The 18469-nt window shown below is 39.4% G+C and overlaps 1 pseudogene; it reads left to right on the top strand.

Moving 5' to 3' along the window:
- The window catches only part of LOC142520285 (uncharacterized), a 71712-nt pseudogene that overhangs the window by 24060 nt on the left and 29183 nt on the right, over positions 1–18469 (top strand).

The raw sequence follows: 18469 nt of genomic DNA, 5'->3' as shown, positions 1-18469 counted from the left end.
AGGTGGAATGGAGGCCAAAACACGAAACGCTCTTTCGAGAGTCAATTTGGCACATTGCACCGTAAATTCTCGTACGACCTCAAAAATGATCCAAATGACGAACGGTCGAAAACATGACCTTCCCAACTCAATGAGGCACTGTCCAGTCCAAGGCCATGGGCTAAAAGCCAACCAAGAACTCAAACGACGCTTCTGAACAGCAGCATACTTGCTGTCAAAAAAATACAGCAGCTGCGCACTACAAGACTTGCATTGGTTTCGAGACTATCGGCCATTAGGGGCGTGAACCACCGACCAGAGACTCTTACCAACATCCCAAGGAATGATTTGAACCATGGCTAAGGGCCCTAGGCCAGCCACAATCCGCATCACACCAAATCTTAACCGAAGGGTCCAACCGAGAGCAACGTGCATGCGTGTGTAGTGTTTATGCTATGATCGATGTCTCGTGTCGTTCCAGTGGCCATTTGATTGACCATGGCACGATCTAGACATCTAGGAGCATGATATGAACCGTGGCTAAGGGCCATAGGCCAACCAAGATCCACACCAAGCCACAAAAGAAACGAAACCAAATGCTGAAAAATGGAAGGGCCGAATGGGGAAAGGGGCTGTTCTTGTTGATTATTTAAAAACCGATGAGCCATGGACCAAGCCACCAAAAGGGCGACTTAGTCACGTCTTAGACATGCTAGGGAAGTGATCCAACCATGGCTATAGGCCCTTGGGGCAGTCAAGATCAGATCCAACCCCTTGACAAGAAACTGAATTTTCGAACCACATTTTTCTGCACCTAAGGGACTTGCTGTCATTCTGAATTTCCAGCAAGCATGGGGCTGGTTTGAATGGACCAACATGGTCCTAATGCATCCTACTACATGTATACAAGCCGCCTTGGGAGCCTGGAATCGAACCAATCACCTGAAACCACAAAACTCAGAAAAACGTGAAGCTTGTCATGAAAGGGCCGAAATTCTGCATGTGTGTTCCAAAAATATTTTGACATGTATCTCGGTTTTTGCTTTCTAAAACATGATCATGTACTGAAAAATAAATGATAATATGACTTGATTGAGGTTTGAAAGAAATCTAGACATGCCTGGTTTCGTTTCGAAAGAAAACGAAAAGAAGAGACGAGACGGCGCGGAGGAGACGAAGTGGCTTGCTTCTCTACCTTTCTTGGCTCTCGATTTTTCTCCCTTTCTCCCTAGCAGCTATCCACGTTTTTTCTACTGAAAAGGGGTCTTATTTTCGGTGGAGGTGGAGGGGGGAGTGATGGTTATGAAGGTGAGGAGAAGGGTGCACAAAAATAGGATCATATCAAGACCAAGTCCACTCCCCTTTTGAATTTGAATTTTGAATTGATATCAAATGAGTTGGTGGATGCTTCTAGGAGGTGGGGGCCGAAATTTAGCTTGATTCTAGACTAGGATATGTCCATTTATTTAATTAAATTGTGCTCCCAAAAATCCTAGAATTATCCTACTAATTACATGCAAAGAATTGGTCAAAGTTGGTGAGTTGGAAAATGAATCTTCTAGCACTAAGGGTGGCCGAAAAATGCATGATAAAATAAAGGGAAATGTTGATTATCTAGTCAACTAATAATCCTTGAAAGCCTTACTAATCCTTTAAATAATTTAGTGAGCTAACCCCTTAATTTAATAACTTAAATGAGTTCATTTCTTAATCACCTCAAATAATTAAATTAAATCTTCAAACCTTCCTTTCTAACTTAAATGAACTTAGTTACTAGCTAAATTAACTTCTGGAATATTTCTCAAATCTTAAATTCTATCTCAAAACTCCAACTCCGGTCCGGCCTCACTGAAAATACTGAAATGCTAAAAATCAATCTACTGAACTGAAATAATGAAATAATTAACTTCAAACAAATGCATTTAAAATAATCATGCAATGAAGTCAATTAAATTTAAAAATCTAGAATTATGCATGGCTTATACGTCTACTGATTTACGGGTTCTACAATCTACACAGTCACCGCAGAGGCCAGGGGGAAGCCAGACAGTGAGCCAGCCTCCAAGACAGCAGGCCAGAGTTTTTGCTTTGACTGAGGAGCAGGCACATGAGGCACCAGATGATGTTGTTGCAGGTAACTGTTTTATTTCTGTTTATCCTGCATATGTATTGATTGATACTGGTGCATCACATACATTTATTTCTGAGAGATTTGCATTGATGCATGCATTACCTGTTGACTCTCTATCTACTGTAGTATCTATTTCTTCTCCTTTGGGGAAAGGTCTTGTATCAGTGACTTCTGTTAGATCTTGTATACTACGATATGATGGGCATGAGGTTGAGTTAGACTGTATTGTGCTTGGGTTGTCTGATTTTGACTGTATTATCGGAATTGATATGTTGACCAAGTACAGAGCTACAGTTGATTGTTTCAACAAGATTGTGAGATTCAGACCTGAGATGGCTGAGGAGTGGAAATTTTGCGGTAAGGTTTCTCGAGCCAGAATTCCTTTGATATCCGTATTATCTATGACTCGATTGTTACAAAAAGGAGCGGAAGGATTCCTTGTCTATTCAGTTGATTTACTGAAATCCAGTCCATCATTGGCGGACTTGCCAGTGGTATGTGAGTTTGCTGATGTCTTTCCAGATGAGATTCCTGGTTTGCCTCCGATTCGAGTGATAGACTTCAGCATTGAGTTGATGCCAGGTACAGTTCCGATATTTAGAGCTCTATACCGAATGGCACCAATTGAGTTGAAAGAGTTGAAAGAACAGTTGGAAGATTTACTGGCCAAGGGGTATATCAGACCGAGTGTGTCTCCTTGGGGTGCTCCAGTACTGTTTGTGAGAAAGAAAGACGGTTCAATGAGACTCTGCATAGATTACCGGCAACTGAACAAAGCAACGGTAAAGAATAAATATCCATTGCCCCGTATAGATGATTTGTTTGACCAGTTGCAGGGTTCTTCTATTTATTCCAAGATCAATCTGAGATCTGGATATCATCAGCTGAGAGTCAGGGATTCTGATATCTCGAAGATAGCGTTCAGAACCAGGTATGGACACTATGAGTTTATTGTCATGCCGTTTGGTTTGACGAATGCACCGGCTGTATTCATGGGTTTGATGAACCGTATCTTTCAAAGATATCTTGATGAGTTTGTAATCATATTCATTGATGACATTCTGATTTATTCCAAGAATATGATTGAGCATGCTAATCATCTGAGGACTGTGTTGAAAATTTTGAGGGCGGAGAAATTATATGCTAAACTGTCAAAATGTGAGTTCTGGTTGAGACAGGTAGTATTTCTGGGTCATATCATATCCGGAGATGGTATATCAGTTGATCCTAGCAAGGTTGAGGCTGTGATTTCTTGGCCGAGACCGACATCAGTGCCAGAGATTCGTAGTTTTATGGGTTTGGCAGGATATTATCGTCGATTCATCAAAGATTTTTCTAGTATTGCCAAACCGATTACACAGTTGACTCAGAAGAATGTTCCATTTGTTTGGTCTGAGGAATGTGAGACCAGTTTTCTTGAATTAAAGAAAAGACTGACCAGTGCACCGATCTTGACGATTCCATCAGGTACAGGTGATTTTGTGGTTTATTGTGATGCATCTCATTGGGATTGGGTGGTATACTGATGCAGCGAGGGCATGTTATTGCTTATGCCTCGAGACAGCTGAAGCCACATGAGACTCGTTACCCAATTCATGATCTTGAATTGGCTGCCATCGTCTTTGCTTTGAAGATATGGCGACACTACCTCTACAGTGAGAAATTTGAAATTTATTATGATCACAAAAGTTTGAAATATCTGTTTTCACAATAAGAACTGAATATGAGACAGCGAAGATGGCTGGATTTACTGAAAGACTTTGACTGTGAAATCAAATACTATCCGGGGAAGTCCAATGCAGCAGCTGATGCATTGAGTCGAAAGGTATGTGCTTTATCCTTATCGACAATAGGTGTTTCTAATTTGATTGAAGACTGCTGTTTGTCTGGATTGGTATTTGAGACAGATTGTAGACCGTTGAGATTGTTTGCTATACAAGCTGAACCAGAGCTGATTTTGAATATTAAAGCGGCTCAGAAAGTTGATCAAAAAGTTCAGAAATCGATTGAGATGGTCAGATCAGGTCATCAATCAGAGTTTCAGGTACGTGAGGATGTACTGTATGTGAATAATCGTATTGTTGTGCCGAATGTTTCAGAGTTGAGACAGCAGATATTAACTGAAGCGCACAGCAGTCGTTTTAGCATTCATCCTGGTGGCAGAAAGATGTACAATGATTTGAAGACACAGTATTGGTGGAAACAGATGAAATCTGATGTCACTGAATTTGTGTCAAAGTGTCTGAATTGCCAACAGGTCAAAGCTGAGAGGAAGAAACCAGGAGGTCTACTGCACAGTTTGTCGATTCCTGAATGGAAATGGGATCACATTTCCATAGATTTTGTGACGCAGTTACCGAGATCCTCCCGAGGTGGTGATGCGATTTGGGTCGTGATTGACAGATTGACCAAATCAGCATGCTTTATTCCATACAGGATGACATACAGATATGACCAGATGGCTGAGATTTATGTCAGAGAGGTGGTCAGATTGCACGGAGTGCCGAAGTCGATTGTATCAGACCGTGATCCTCGATTTACTTCGCACTTTTGGCAGAGTTTACAGCAGGCTTTAGGTACGAAGTTACATCTGAGTACCGCATTTCATCCACAGACGGACGGACAGTCAGAGCGGACTATCCAGACATTGGAAGATATGCTGAGAGCTGTAGTGCTAGACTTTGGCACTGGTTGGCAGGATTCTTTGCCATTATGTGAGTTTTCGTACAACAACAACTATCAGACGAGTATTGAGATGGTTCCATTTGAAGCGTTGTACGAAAAGAAGTGTCGATCCCCTCTGTATTGGGATGATAACTCTGAAGTTCCTGAGACTGGACCTGACATGATCAAAGATATGACTGAAAAAGTAAAGCTGATTCAGAAGAAAATGAAGGCAGCACAGGATAGACAAGCCAAATATGCCAACATCAGACGACGACCGTTGGTATTTGAGGCAGGAGATCGAGTGTTCCTAAAGATTTCTCCTTTCAGGGGTGTTGTCAGATTTGGCAAGAGAGGGAAACTGTCTCCACGATACGTTGGTCCTTATGAAATTCTCGAGAAGATAGGAGATCGTGCCTATCGACTCGCTTTACCGCCTTCATTATCTCGAATACATGATGTTTTTCATGTATCTATGCTGCGGAAATATCTCCCTGATGATTCTCACATTATTCAGCCAGACGGGGCCGAGCTTGATGAATCGTTGAGTTATATTGAGAAACCGATTCAGATTATTGATCGTAAAGAAAAGCAACTCAGGACGAAAACTATCCCACTTGTGAAAGTGTAGTGGACTCGTCACGGCATTGAAGAAGCTACTTGGGAGACTGAATCAGATATGAGACAGGAGTTCCCAGAACTATTTCTCTGATGTGAGTCTCTTATTTCAGCTTCGATTATTTCTGCTTGATTATTGTGGTTGATTTGATTACCTGTGATATGATTGCTTGCCTGAGATTTCAAGGACGAAATCGTGTCTCAGAGGGGGAGAATTGTAAGGCCCGAGATGTTATCAATTTTATGAGACCCCGAAAAGAAAATACTTAATTTAAATTTGATGGCAATTTTGTAATTAAGTGGAAAAATACTTGATTTAAATTTGATTGCAATTTCGTAAATATTGAGGGCCGAATTGCAAATAGTGAAAAGTTGAGGGACTAAAGTGCAAATGTGACTTGAGTGGACACTTGTCATGCATTTAATATATAAAAATCTCATTTCTCATTCAAAGGCAACAGCAAGAACGAAAGAAAGTTCAGAGAATTCTCAAATTTCTTCATTTACTTAGAATTTGATTTTACCAGCTACAGTTATCAGAATTGTGATCCGAGTTCAGTTCTGTACTCCTATCGTTGACAGCTACAACTGGACGTAAGTTTTATTGAGTTCTGTTATCATTTGAAATTATGATATTGGAGGAATTCTGATTTGATCATTATTACGTGTTCTGGGAATACTAGACATCATAGAGTCGAAGTCAGATCGAAGAACATACTGATTATGGAATTGTTATGATTTTTCAGATTATATTGATTGGAATTGGACAGATTTTGATTATGGATTGATTACAGATTGCAATAGATATGGGTTATGATTTGTAATTGATATTTGTTGATATTGTATTGACGGGAATATCGGGATTGTGCTGTTATGCCGTTGATTTTGAATTAAATGCAGATTAATCAGATTCAGTATTGAATTGAGAATGGAAGGTTGATATTATTATTCTTGATATGTCATTTCAGATTTATAGAGTCAGTCTTGAGTTCAGAACGTATATTGCTTCAGACCGAGACTACGAACGAAAGATATAAGTCAATGTGGTATTGGGAGATCGACTCAAGTAGGATTTACTTGAGTTTCCCTAAATCACATACTTATTGTTGTTATATGCATTGATTTGATTTTATATGCTATTCTATGGATTTATAGGAAGCATGTATTAGACGAATATTAAACGAGTGATCTTGTGACAGAAGTGCCTGATAGTGGTGAGATCGCCACGGGCACATTGCACGATGTCACAAGTTAGTGTATTGGTGATAGTGCCACAGTCTGTGACGGATATGTCAAGACACTGGATGTTTGGTTATATCGACGTGGATAGAATCGGAGTTTCTTCTATTACTGTTGGTCGATATAGGAATACCAAAATCTAGAAACCGGGATACCTAGACTAGGATTGAGTCTAGTCTGAGTCGTGGAGTCACAAGGATAATTCATAGTTTGATATTAATTATGTTTCAAACTTTGATATATATATCTGATATCTGTTTCATGCTTTATATTGATTATATGATTGCATGTTCATTGATTTATACTGGGATTATATTCTCACCGGAATTATCCGGCTGTTGTCGTGTTTGTAAGTGTGCATGACAACAGGTGGGACAGGATCAGGGTCGAGGAGATGACGAGAGATCATGATTAGAATGGAGACCACGGACGTTGAGGTTGCTGTAGATAGGGTTTGAACACTTGATAGCTAGTTGTTGAACCTTCGTCTGTATTGAATGTATGCTGTACAGGACTTGTACCTTATGTTATACTAATATGTATACTAGTATGATTTCCATTACGTTCCGCATTTAAAAAAAAAAAATTTAGACCCTGTTTATTATAATTGATTAAATGGTCCCAATGACGATTATGAACTTTATTAGTGTCCGGGTCCCCACACTAGGATTCCAACTAGTTGGCGTATGTGTATTTATTATAGAAAATTAAATGATGCAACTAGAAAAGATCATTTCCCACTACCATTTTTAGATCAAATTCTAGAAAAAGTAGCAGGAAATTCTTATTACTGTTTTCATGATGGGTATTCGGGGTGTTATCAAATACCTATATCATTAGAAGATCAAGAAAAAACTACTTTTACTTGTCCTTTCGGAACTTTTGCATTTAAAAGAATGCCATTTGGTTTATGTAATGCTCCGGCTACTTTTCAAAGATGCATGTTAAGTATTTTCAGTGATATGATTGAAGAATATGTAGAAGTTTTTATGGATGATGTAACTGTTTTTGGAAACTCATTTTAAAATTGTCTTAAAAATCTAGAAGAAGTATTAAAAAGATATAGGTATTATATGAAGAAAAAAATCTTGTTTTAAATTGGGAAAAATGTCATTATATGGTTAAATCTGGGATTGTTTTAGGACATGTGATATCTGAAAAAGGAATTGAAGTTGATAAAGCTAAAGTTAATGTTATTGCTAATTTTTAACATCACCAAAAACGGTCAAAGAAGTTCGATCATTCTTGGGTCATGCAGGATTTTATAGAAGGTTTATAAAAAATTTCAGCATAATATCTAAACCAATTTCAAATCTTTTAGCAAAAGAAACACAATTTGAATGGACTCAGAAATGTGAAAATGCTTTTAAAAAAATTATTAATCTTTTAGTTACATCACCTATTTTACAACCTCCAGATTGGTCTTTACCATTTGAATTAATGTGTTATGCAATTTGATATTATAATTAAAGATAAAAAAGTAAAAGAAAATGTTGTAGCCGATCATTTATCTAGAATAATGACTGAATCATCTCATAATGAAATACCAATAAATGAAAATTTTCCAGATGATTAGTTGTTTTATGCTACTATTATGCCCTGGTTTGCTAACATTGTAAATTTTCTTGTGACAAATAAAATGCCTTCTCATTGGAATTCACAGGATAAGAATAAATTCTTGATAGAAGTTAAAAAATTTTATTGGGATGATCCTTACTTATTTAAGTATTGTCCTGACCATATTTTTCGACGATGCATACCCGACAATGAAGTAAGTAATGTTATTAAATTTTGTCATTCTGAAGCATGTGGAGGTCATTTTTCATCCAATAAAATATCTACAAAAATCTTACAATGTGGATTTTATTGGCTGTCTTTATTCAAAGATACACATTTATTTTGCAAATCTTGTGAAAACTGTCAGAAGATGGGATCAATTTCAAAACGAAACATGATGCCTTTAAATCCAATCATAATTATTGAAATATTTGATAGTTGGGGGATAAAAATTATGGGTCCATTTCCATTATCTTTTGGATATAAGTACATTTTAGTCGCTGTTGATTATGTTTCAAAATGGATTGAAGCAATTGCATGTAGAACTAATGATCATAAAGTTGTTATAAAATTTTTAAAAGAAAATATTATTAGCCGATTTGGAATACCTGGAGCAATAATTAGTGATGGGGGAAGTCATTTTATAAATAAATCATTTTCTTCTTTGTTAAGAAAATATGGCATTACACATAAAGTTTTTACCCCATATCATTCTCAAAGTAATGGTCAAGTTGAACTTGCAAATAGAGAAATAAAACAAATTTTAGAAAAAACAGTTAATTCAAATCGAAAAGATTGGTCTTTAAGATTAACTGATGCATTATGGGCATATAAAACTTAAAACATCATTAGGGATGTCACCATATAGGTTAGTTTTTGGTAAGCATTGTCATTTATCGGTTGAATTTGAACATAAAGCTTATTGGGCAATTAAAGCATTTAATATTAATTTAGATGATGCATCTAAATTAAGAAAATTGCAAATAAATGAACTTGAAGAATTAAGAAATGATGCATATGAAAATTCAAAGATTTATAAAGATAAAACTAAAGCCTTTCATGATAAAAATATTATGAGAAAGTCATTTGAAATTGGACAAAAAGTTTTGCTTTATAATTCTCGTTTGCATTTATTTCAGGTAAACTAAGATCGAGGTGGTCAGGACCATTTATAGTCAAATTTGTTTATCCTCATGGTGCTGTTGATATTGAAAATCCTAAAAATAATGACGTGTTTAAATTTAATGGGCAAATACTTAAGCCTTTTATAGAAAATGAAATTCTTAATAATGAGTTTATGCCTTTATATGATCCACAATAGTTGTTTGATATTTTCATTTTGTTTTGCAGATTCTAGTTCATTTCTCGGTTAAGTGGCGGATAACGGTACTCCGTGACTGTTTAAGTCGGTTTCTTCAGTTTTCCCAAAATAATTGAAATATATATAATAATAATAATAATATGGATGCGTGTGTTATGAATCTTCGTAAATATTTTGCTTGTTTACCTAATAATGCGTTGAGAAAAATTTATAAAGCTAGATGTGAGCTGCTAAGGTTGATGATGTCATATGGCATAACGAATGATGGCCGTTTGATAATTGAAGCAAAAGTCCGATTGGTTGGGGAAGCAAGTGAATTAATAATAAGACATATGCCAGGATTTGGTAAAAGCACATATGCCAAAAAGCGAAGAGCTAAACGTATAGGTGGATGTCATAAATGTGCACGGTGGACTTGTAAGGGAAAATGCAAAAATGTTGGAATGACATCAATGAATAGAGAAGATAAATTTTATTCATTAAGAATGGTCTGAGTAAAGAGCCTTTGGATAATTTTCTAGAGGTTCTTGATACGCATTCTAGTGGGTACGTGCAAAATGAACTTCTTAAACTATGGTGGCAATTTCAACAGGAGGAATATCAATATGGACGGTGGAATCAGCCTTACAAAGATCCTACTGTAGTAACGCATATCTATTTAGATAAGTAAATATATATACACAATTTCGTCTTGGGAATCTGACGTTAAAAGACCATGTTTGCCAATTTATAAGAAAATTGGATGGGAAACATATCCTCGACTCATAGAAGGCGTTGAAGCCGTTAATGAACGTAAAATCAGAGGAAGATGTGAGCCACAATCACAACTACGCTGTATATATTTGTTTTAATTTTGTCATTTTTATTTTCTTTTAATAATAATAATTTCCTGTTCAAATATTGACTTTTGGCATGTTACGCATATAAATTCATATGCTGTGATCTAACAATTACAAAAAACATATTCCTCAACATGTCAACGTCCACGGTAAGTAAAATAAAAAATATTTGTGTATTTTGTAGATCTAGTGCAGGAAAAGATTCAATTTATGAAGAAGTAGCAGAAAATCTTGGAATTACACTTGCTAAAAAAAAGATTCATTTGGTATATGGTGGTGGTGAAGTTGTCCTCATGGGAAAAGTTGCAAAAGGTGCGCATGCAAGTGGAAGTGAAGTTTTAGGCATTATTCCGATTACCTTAGCCAATCTTAGAGGACCAACAATAGGAGAAGAAATGAAAGTGGACAACATGTATGAAAGAATTACTCAAATGATTGAACATTCAGATGCTTTCATTGCTTTGCCAGGAGGTTTCGGTACTTTGGAAGAAATATTTCATACTGTTTGTTGGGCACAATTAAATATCCACAATAAGCCAATTGGTTTGTTAAATGTTAACAATTATTATGATAAACTGTTATCGTTTCTTGATGATGTTGTGGAACAGGGATTTATTTCATTAGCTTCACGAAGGATGTTAGTTTCTGCTACAAGTGAAGGTGAACTTATTGATTTACTGCAAGGATTTAGGATGAACTAAATCCATCCTTATCTCAACTTAATTGGCCAACATCCAAAAGTAAGAAAAGAAAATTCATGTGATGCTAAACTTGTGATTCAACGGTATGTTTTAATGTTTTTCTTTAAGGTATGAATAATTTCTTCTTCTTCTCCTCTTAGTTTTTTTATATAAAAATTAAAATATATACTTATATATAGTAATAATGTAACGTACCGTACTTTTTACTACTTAAAATTTGCGGAAAAATTAAAAATTTTCTTGAATACGAAAATAAAATCAATACGGTCGTCACTACATCATCCATTCGCCAATATAAAAATCTTGTTTAAGGAAAAGCTTGCTCAGAACATCTCGCATCAAAACATAAAATCAGAGTATAAATATTTTCATGCTTAAAATCTTAAATATAGCGTGGGCGGTTCTCGGGTCTAGCCTTCTTCTCAGTCCAAGCCGGCTCCTTGGTCCCCACCCCTCGTCTCAACATGATCATCCTCACCTGCATCGATCAAGTCTAGTGAGTCTAAAGACTCAACACGTATAAACTGAGAATAGCAAGTATTACATAATAAAATCGCATGCAACTTTAAAATAGAACGTACATACTTAAAGATTGGATTTGACATGAACTTGAACTTGCATACGTACATAGACGTGCTATAACTTGAAAGCTTTCATAAACATGCTTACCTACTTGATCATACTTAACCATACATGACTTCATTTTTGCATAGAGGATGTTTCAAAGCAAGTGACCCATACATAATAAACGCCTGATCAGACAAACCACAGTATTGGGCTGACAGGGACGTATCCACTGCCACATACATGAGATCCCCGTTCATAATTTAACGGGCCGGTTGGTCACCGTTCATAATTTAACGCTTTCCAACCACGATCTAACTCGTTCATAATTTAACGGGGTGGAGAGGTCCTCGGCCACATTCACCGACTTCCAAACCCATTCATAATTTGGTCACAAGACAATTAGCATACCTCAAAAACTTAAAATATTTTCTTGCACGTAGAAATACTTACTTGGCGTTGAGGGATTCGTTGGACTTCGACCGTGGTTGTTGCTGCAACATACTAACGTGAATTCATAAGCTTAACGGGTGTAACTTAAACGTAACAGTCAAGCTTACCCACGAGTTCATACATTTCCTTAGGACGTTCTAAAATTCTCGTGACTCGACATTGTTAAACATTGCACTATACCAAGACATCAAACCTCAAAGCATACCATAATATTCCCCAAAACTCAAGTACACGGACCCCGTGCCCAGGTCCGGCTCCGGGTCCGTGTGGCTGCGGTGGAATGACTCGTGAAGAAAAGGGGAGGCACGGACCCCGTGCTTAGGTCCGGGTGGGGGTCGGTGTAGGTGCGCAAAAGTGAAACTCGGGAAGAAGTGAGGACACGGACCCCGTGCTAGGGTCCGTCTAGGGGTCCGTGTAGGCTCGCAAGGATGACACCGTGAAAGAAACAAAGGCACGAACCCCGTGTCATGGTCCGTGTATGGGTCCGTGTACCTACTGTGAACGCGAACTTACTAAAATTTTTGTACATGTTTTGCTTAACTTTCTAGACTCGATTACACGGACTATGAATCGACACCCCGAGACCCATCCTAGCATGCTATAACATCAAACCAATTTCGTACGACATCCAAAGCAACGATGTTCACCCTATGGCACATACAATTCAAAAAACGTGGTAATCGACACCAACTCGATTCCTACGACTACTAAGGTGCTCGAGTACCTATCGACACTAAACGACATACAAAATACCAACCCAACATCATAATAATCATACCTAGATGCAACAATGATCGCCCGTCGATCCCCAACGAAGCCTGCAACAAATAAACTTCAAGAACGCATCAATATCATAATTTTCTGAAAACGTAGTTTGAGCAGTCCCACGAAAAACGCCATAACTCACTCAATTTTTATCCAAAAATTTCGAATTTTATATCATATCGAAGGTATTGAAAAGTTCTACGTTTTTCTTATTGAAAGTTTTGCCAAAATCTGTACCGAGAAATCCCAGCAATTAAAAATACAGAGGAATTCGAAATTTCATATCAAAAATTCTTTTCAAGGCACATCCAATAAAATTCCTGCTCAAACTACTACATCTTATACACATGATTTCGTAAATAACACATCAAAATAAATACTATGACAAGATTGACGCAGGAAAAACATATTATACGTGCCTTATGATAAAAAACGTTACCGAAACGGCGTCACCGAAGCGGGGATAGAAGCGAGGTTGATCTGGGACGATTGCGCAACGATTGTCTTGCCACAAAATACACGAAACCTGCTGGAAATCTGGTGGGGGGGGGGGGGGGGGGGGGGGCGGCTGCTCTGCGAACAAGAGCCCTAGGTCTTCTTGTTTTAAAATAATAAAAATGTGAATTGTGACAATGTGTGTGTTTAGCCGATAAGTAGTGTGTGAAATAATGCGTGTGTGTGCGTGAGTTAGGGGTGAATTTAGGGAAATAAATTACTTAAAAATAAATTAACAACTAATTAAAAGTTAATCAAGCACTAACTCAGAATTTCTTGGAAATAAAATACACACTGGTTTAAATAACTCCTTAATTAAAATAACACCCACACAATAACAAGTTTAAAAGTTTTAAACTCTCAAAATTACTAAATAAGTGCTTTAAGCTTTAAAAATGCTAAAACTCAATAAATTATTTAAAACGCCCCGAACTTAGCTTAAAATAAAATACCACATTTTAAATTGCCACCAATCGTCACCGGTCTCTTTTTCTCAATCCCGCCTCGAATAATCGCCTGAAACGTGAAACTCGAAAAACATTTTAACGTGCATCACCATAAACATGAATAATTTAAAATAATGCATTTTCATAAATCATGCATGGCTAAAACTCATTTAAAATTAATTAAATGATCTAATAATTAAACAGATGCATGGGTTATACGTGTACTGAATTTGGGTACTACAGTTCCTCCCCCACTTATATAAATTTCGTCCTTGAAATTAAGTCTTACCAAACAACTCCGGGTAGCGAAGTCTCATATCTGCTTTTGATTCCCAAGTGGCTTCCTCCACTGATTGATTTAGCAACCGAACTTTGACCAACTTAGTCACTTTGTTCCGGAGTCTGCGCTCCTGTCTGTCTAGGATTTGAGTCGGTCGCTCCTCATATGACAGATCTGGAGCAAGGTGCAACGGCTCGTAGCTCAGAACATGCGAAGGATTAGCTAGATACTTCCTCAACATAGAAACGTGGAACACATTGTGTACCCCGGCCAGATTCGGCGGATAGGCTACACGGTAAGCTACTGTCCCAACTCTGTCCAGAATCTCGAACGGCCCAATAAATCTCGGACTCAGCTTGCCTCTCCTCCCAAATCTCATTACACCCTTCATAGGTGCTATCTTGACGAATACGTGATCTCCTACGGCAAACTCGAGATCTCTTCTCCTCTTATCGGCATAGCTCTTTTGACGGCTTTGGGCGGTCTTCAACCTGTCACGAATCTTGAACACCACATCTGTAGTTTTCTGAACTATCTCTGGACCAAGATCTGCTCTCTCACCAACTTCATCCCAATGAACTGGTGATCTGCACTTCCGTCCATACAACGCCTCATAGGGAGCCATACCTATAGATGATTGGAAGCTGTTGTTGTAGGTAAACTCCACTAGTGGTATCTTAGACTCCCAAGTCCCCTGAAAATCAATCATACAGGCTCTCAGCAAATCCTCAGAATCTGAATCACTCGCTCAGATTGGCCATCTGTCTGCGGGTGAAAAGCTGTACTAAACATCAACTTTGTCCCCATGGCTGCATGTAAGCTCTTCCAGAAGGACGACGTAAACCTCGGGTCCCTGTCGAACACAATCGAAACTGGGAACCCATGTAAACGGACTATCTCCCTGATATAAAGCTCCGCATACTGCGTCATGGAGAAAATCGTCTTTATTGGTAAAAAGTGCGCTGACTTCCTGAGTCGATCTAGAATAACCAAAATGGCATTAAAGCCTCTGACTGATCTAGGCAATCCAACGATGAAGTCCATAGTGATATTCTCCCATTTCCAATCTGGAATAGGGAGCGGTTTAAGCATCCCTGCTGGCCTCCGGTGTTCAGCTTTCACTTGCAGACAAGTAAGACATTCTGATACGAATCTGCGGATGTCTCTCTTCATCCCTGGCCACCAATACAGGATATGCAGGTCCTTGTACATCTTAGTACTTCCTGGATGAATAGAATACGGGGATGCATGTGCTTTTGTCAGAATATCCTGTCTGATCGAATCAACACTAGGCACCCACATTCTGCCCCTGTATCTCACGATACCATCTGACACTGGGTAAAGAACACTGCCCTTGGCTTCGTCTTTCAATCTCCATTTCAGTAATTGCTCATCTGAAGACTGACCTGTCCGGATATGGTCTAGCAGAGAAGACGGGACTGTCAGATTAGACAGCCTTGGTGCTCTGCCCTTACGGTATACTTCCAAACCAAACCTCTGAATCTCAAACTGAAGAGGTCTCTGCACTGATAACTGAGCTATGACTGCAACTTTCCTGCTCAAGGCATCTGCCACAACATTAGCTTTTCCTGGATGGTAGCTAATCTCGCAATCATAGTCCTTCACCAGTTCCAACCATCGCCTCTGTCTCATGTTTAGTTCCTTCTGCGTGAAGAAGTATATCAGACTCTTGTGGTCAGTGAAAATCTGACACTTCTCGCCATACAAGTAGTGTCTCCAAATCTTCAACGCAAAGACGACTGCGGCTAATTCTAAATCGTGCGTCGGGTAGTTCTTCTTATGCACCTTCAACTGCCTGGAAGCATAAGCTATAACCTGACCTTGTTGCATCAACACTGCGCCTAATTCGAGCTTAGATGCATCGGTATAAAGCACAAATTCACCTTGCCCTGTTGGCATGGCTAGCACTGGCGCCGAAATAAGAGCTTGCTTCAAAGTATCAAAACTCTTCTGACATTCGTCACTCCACACGAATTTAGCATTCTTCTTGGTTAGTGAAGTGAGTGGCACTGCTATGGATGAAAACCCCCGAATGAACTTACGGTAGTAACCGGCTAAACCCAAAAAGCTGTGGATTTCTGATGCATTCTTCGGTTCAACCCAATCCTTAACGGCTGCTACTTTCGCTGGATCCACTTCAATGCCACTGCTAGACACTATATGCCCTAAAAACGCTACTTTTTGCAACCAAAACTCACACTTACTGAACTTCGCAAATAACTTGTGACTCTGCAAAACCTGCAACACTGTCCTCAAATGCTGGCTATGCTCCTCATGGCTCTTCGAGTATATGAGAATATCGTCAATAAACACTATGACAAACTGATCAAGGTAGGGCTGAAATACTAGATTCATGAGGTCCATGAAAATTCCTGGAGCATTCGTCAATCCAAATGGCATTACTAAGAACTCGTAATGCCCATACCTGGTCCTGAAGGCCGTCTTGTGAACGTCTGCATCCTTCACCTTCAGCTGGTGATACCCTGATCGAAGATCTATCTTAGAGAACACTGTAGCTCCCTGCAACTGATCAAACAAGTCTTCGATTCTAGGGAGTGGGTACTTATTCTTGATCGTTACCTTGTTCAACTCTCGGTAATCTATGCACAGCCTCATACTCCCATCCTTCTTCTTCACAAAAAGTACTGGCGCGCCCCACGGTGAGAAACTAGGGCGAATGAACTCCTTGTCGAGAAGCTCTTGAATTTGAGCTCTAACATCTCAGCTGGAGCTAATCGGTACGGCGCCTTAGAGATTGGCACTGTGCCTGGCATGAGATCAATGGTAAACTCCACCTCTCTCTCTGGTGGAAGACCTGAAACATCGTCTTGGAAGACGTCTGGGAATTCACTGACTACTGGCACGTCGGATAAAGATGGAGTGGGCACATCAGGCGCTGAAATAATACTGGCCAAGAAGGCCTAACACCCCTTGGAAATCAGCCTCCTCGCTTGCATGCACGAAATCATGCGAGGGAAGCTTCTCCATCTGTCTGGCTCAAATAGAAACTGTTCCATGCCCAGCGGCCTAACCAATACTGATCTTTTATGTAAGTCAATCAGGACCCTGTTCTTTGTCAGCCAGTCCATTCCCAAAATAATGTCGAACTCTGGCATCGGCAGTAGAATCAAATCTGCATATACTAGATGGCCATGCAATTCCAGATCGATATCCCTGATCACGCTAGTTGCTAACAGCTCTTCCCCGGATGGGACTGTCACCAAAAAATTTATATCTAGGCCAATGGACTTGATGTCCAGATGATTAGCAAAAGTCTCCGAGATAAAGGAGTGAGTGGCTCCTGAATCTATCAGTGCCGTTGTGGCTAATCTCTTAATGAAAATATTCCCTGAGATGCGTTAGCACAACAAACTAACTTATATCCCAAAAATTCTACCATAAACCTCATGCAACAAAAGACACTCAAAATTCCAACTAAAACACTAGTATTCCCAATTAAAACTAAACATGCAAGGCAAAGAAATCGATACTGTACTGAATTAAATAAATTACCAGTCAAAAGGGTAGTGTCTGGGTTCGCCTCTTGAGCATGCATGGCGAAAACTCTCCCTTGCGTTGGTTGCTTCCATTGTGGGCACTCCTTCAACATGTGGTCCGTAGCCCCACATTTAAAACATTTCCCGGATCCCCATAAGCACTGACCGGGATGCTGGAGATTGAATTTCTGACACACTGGGAAGTTACCGGGCTTCTGAGGCGCCCTCTGCTGCTGGATATGATCCTTGTCTTTCGGCGGTCCCTGATAGGGTTTCTTTCCCGGTTGCCCCTGGTAAGGTTTCTTGAACTGAGGCCTCTGATGCTGTTGCTGCTGCGGTGGGGCCTGATAGGGCCTCTTGCCCTGCCTGTCTGCCTCAATATCTCGCTGGTCTTGCTCTGCCGCCAAAGCCCTAGAAACGGAAACTGCGTATGTAGTAGGGCTAGCTTCCCTCACATCACGGCGCAAGATCGGCCGCAAACCATCCATAAAATGCCTCAGCTTTGCCTGGGCATCATTCGCAATGAGGGGCACGAAGTAACATCCCCTCTCAAACCTCTTAACAAACTCTGCAACACTGCTATCTCCTTGTCGCAGCGTCATAAATTCCCTAGTCAGCCGGGATCGTACTTCCTCAGTGAAGTACTTGGTGAAGAACACTTCTTTGAATCCATTCCAGGACAACGTCGGCAAATTAACTGCCACCGACGCACTGTCCCACCAACGTCTGGCATCGCCTGCTAAAAGGAATATGGCACAACGGACTCTGTCTGCATCCTGAAGCTTCATGTAGTCAAAGATCACTTCGATGGACTTAATCCATTCCTCTGCTACCATCGGGTCAGTAGATCCCGAAAACTCCTTAGTATTCATCCTCTGGAACCTCTCATACACCGCTTC

The sequence above is a fragment of the Primulina tabacum genome, chromosome 12 (assembly GCF_025594145.1).
Source record: "Primulina tabacum isolate GXHZ01 chromosome 12, ASM2559414v2, whole genome shotgun sequence".
Taxonomy (NCBI): Eukaryota; Viridiplantae; Streptophyta; class Magnoliopsida; order Lamiales; family Gesneriaceae; genus Primulina; species Primulina tabacum.
The sequence above is the reverse complement of the archived record's forward strand: the minus strand, read 5'-3'. Positions and strand labels throughout refer to the sequence as shown.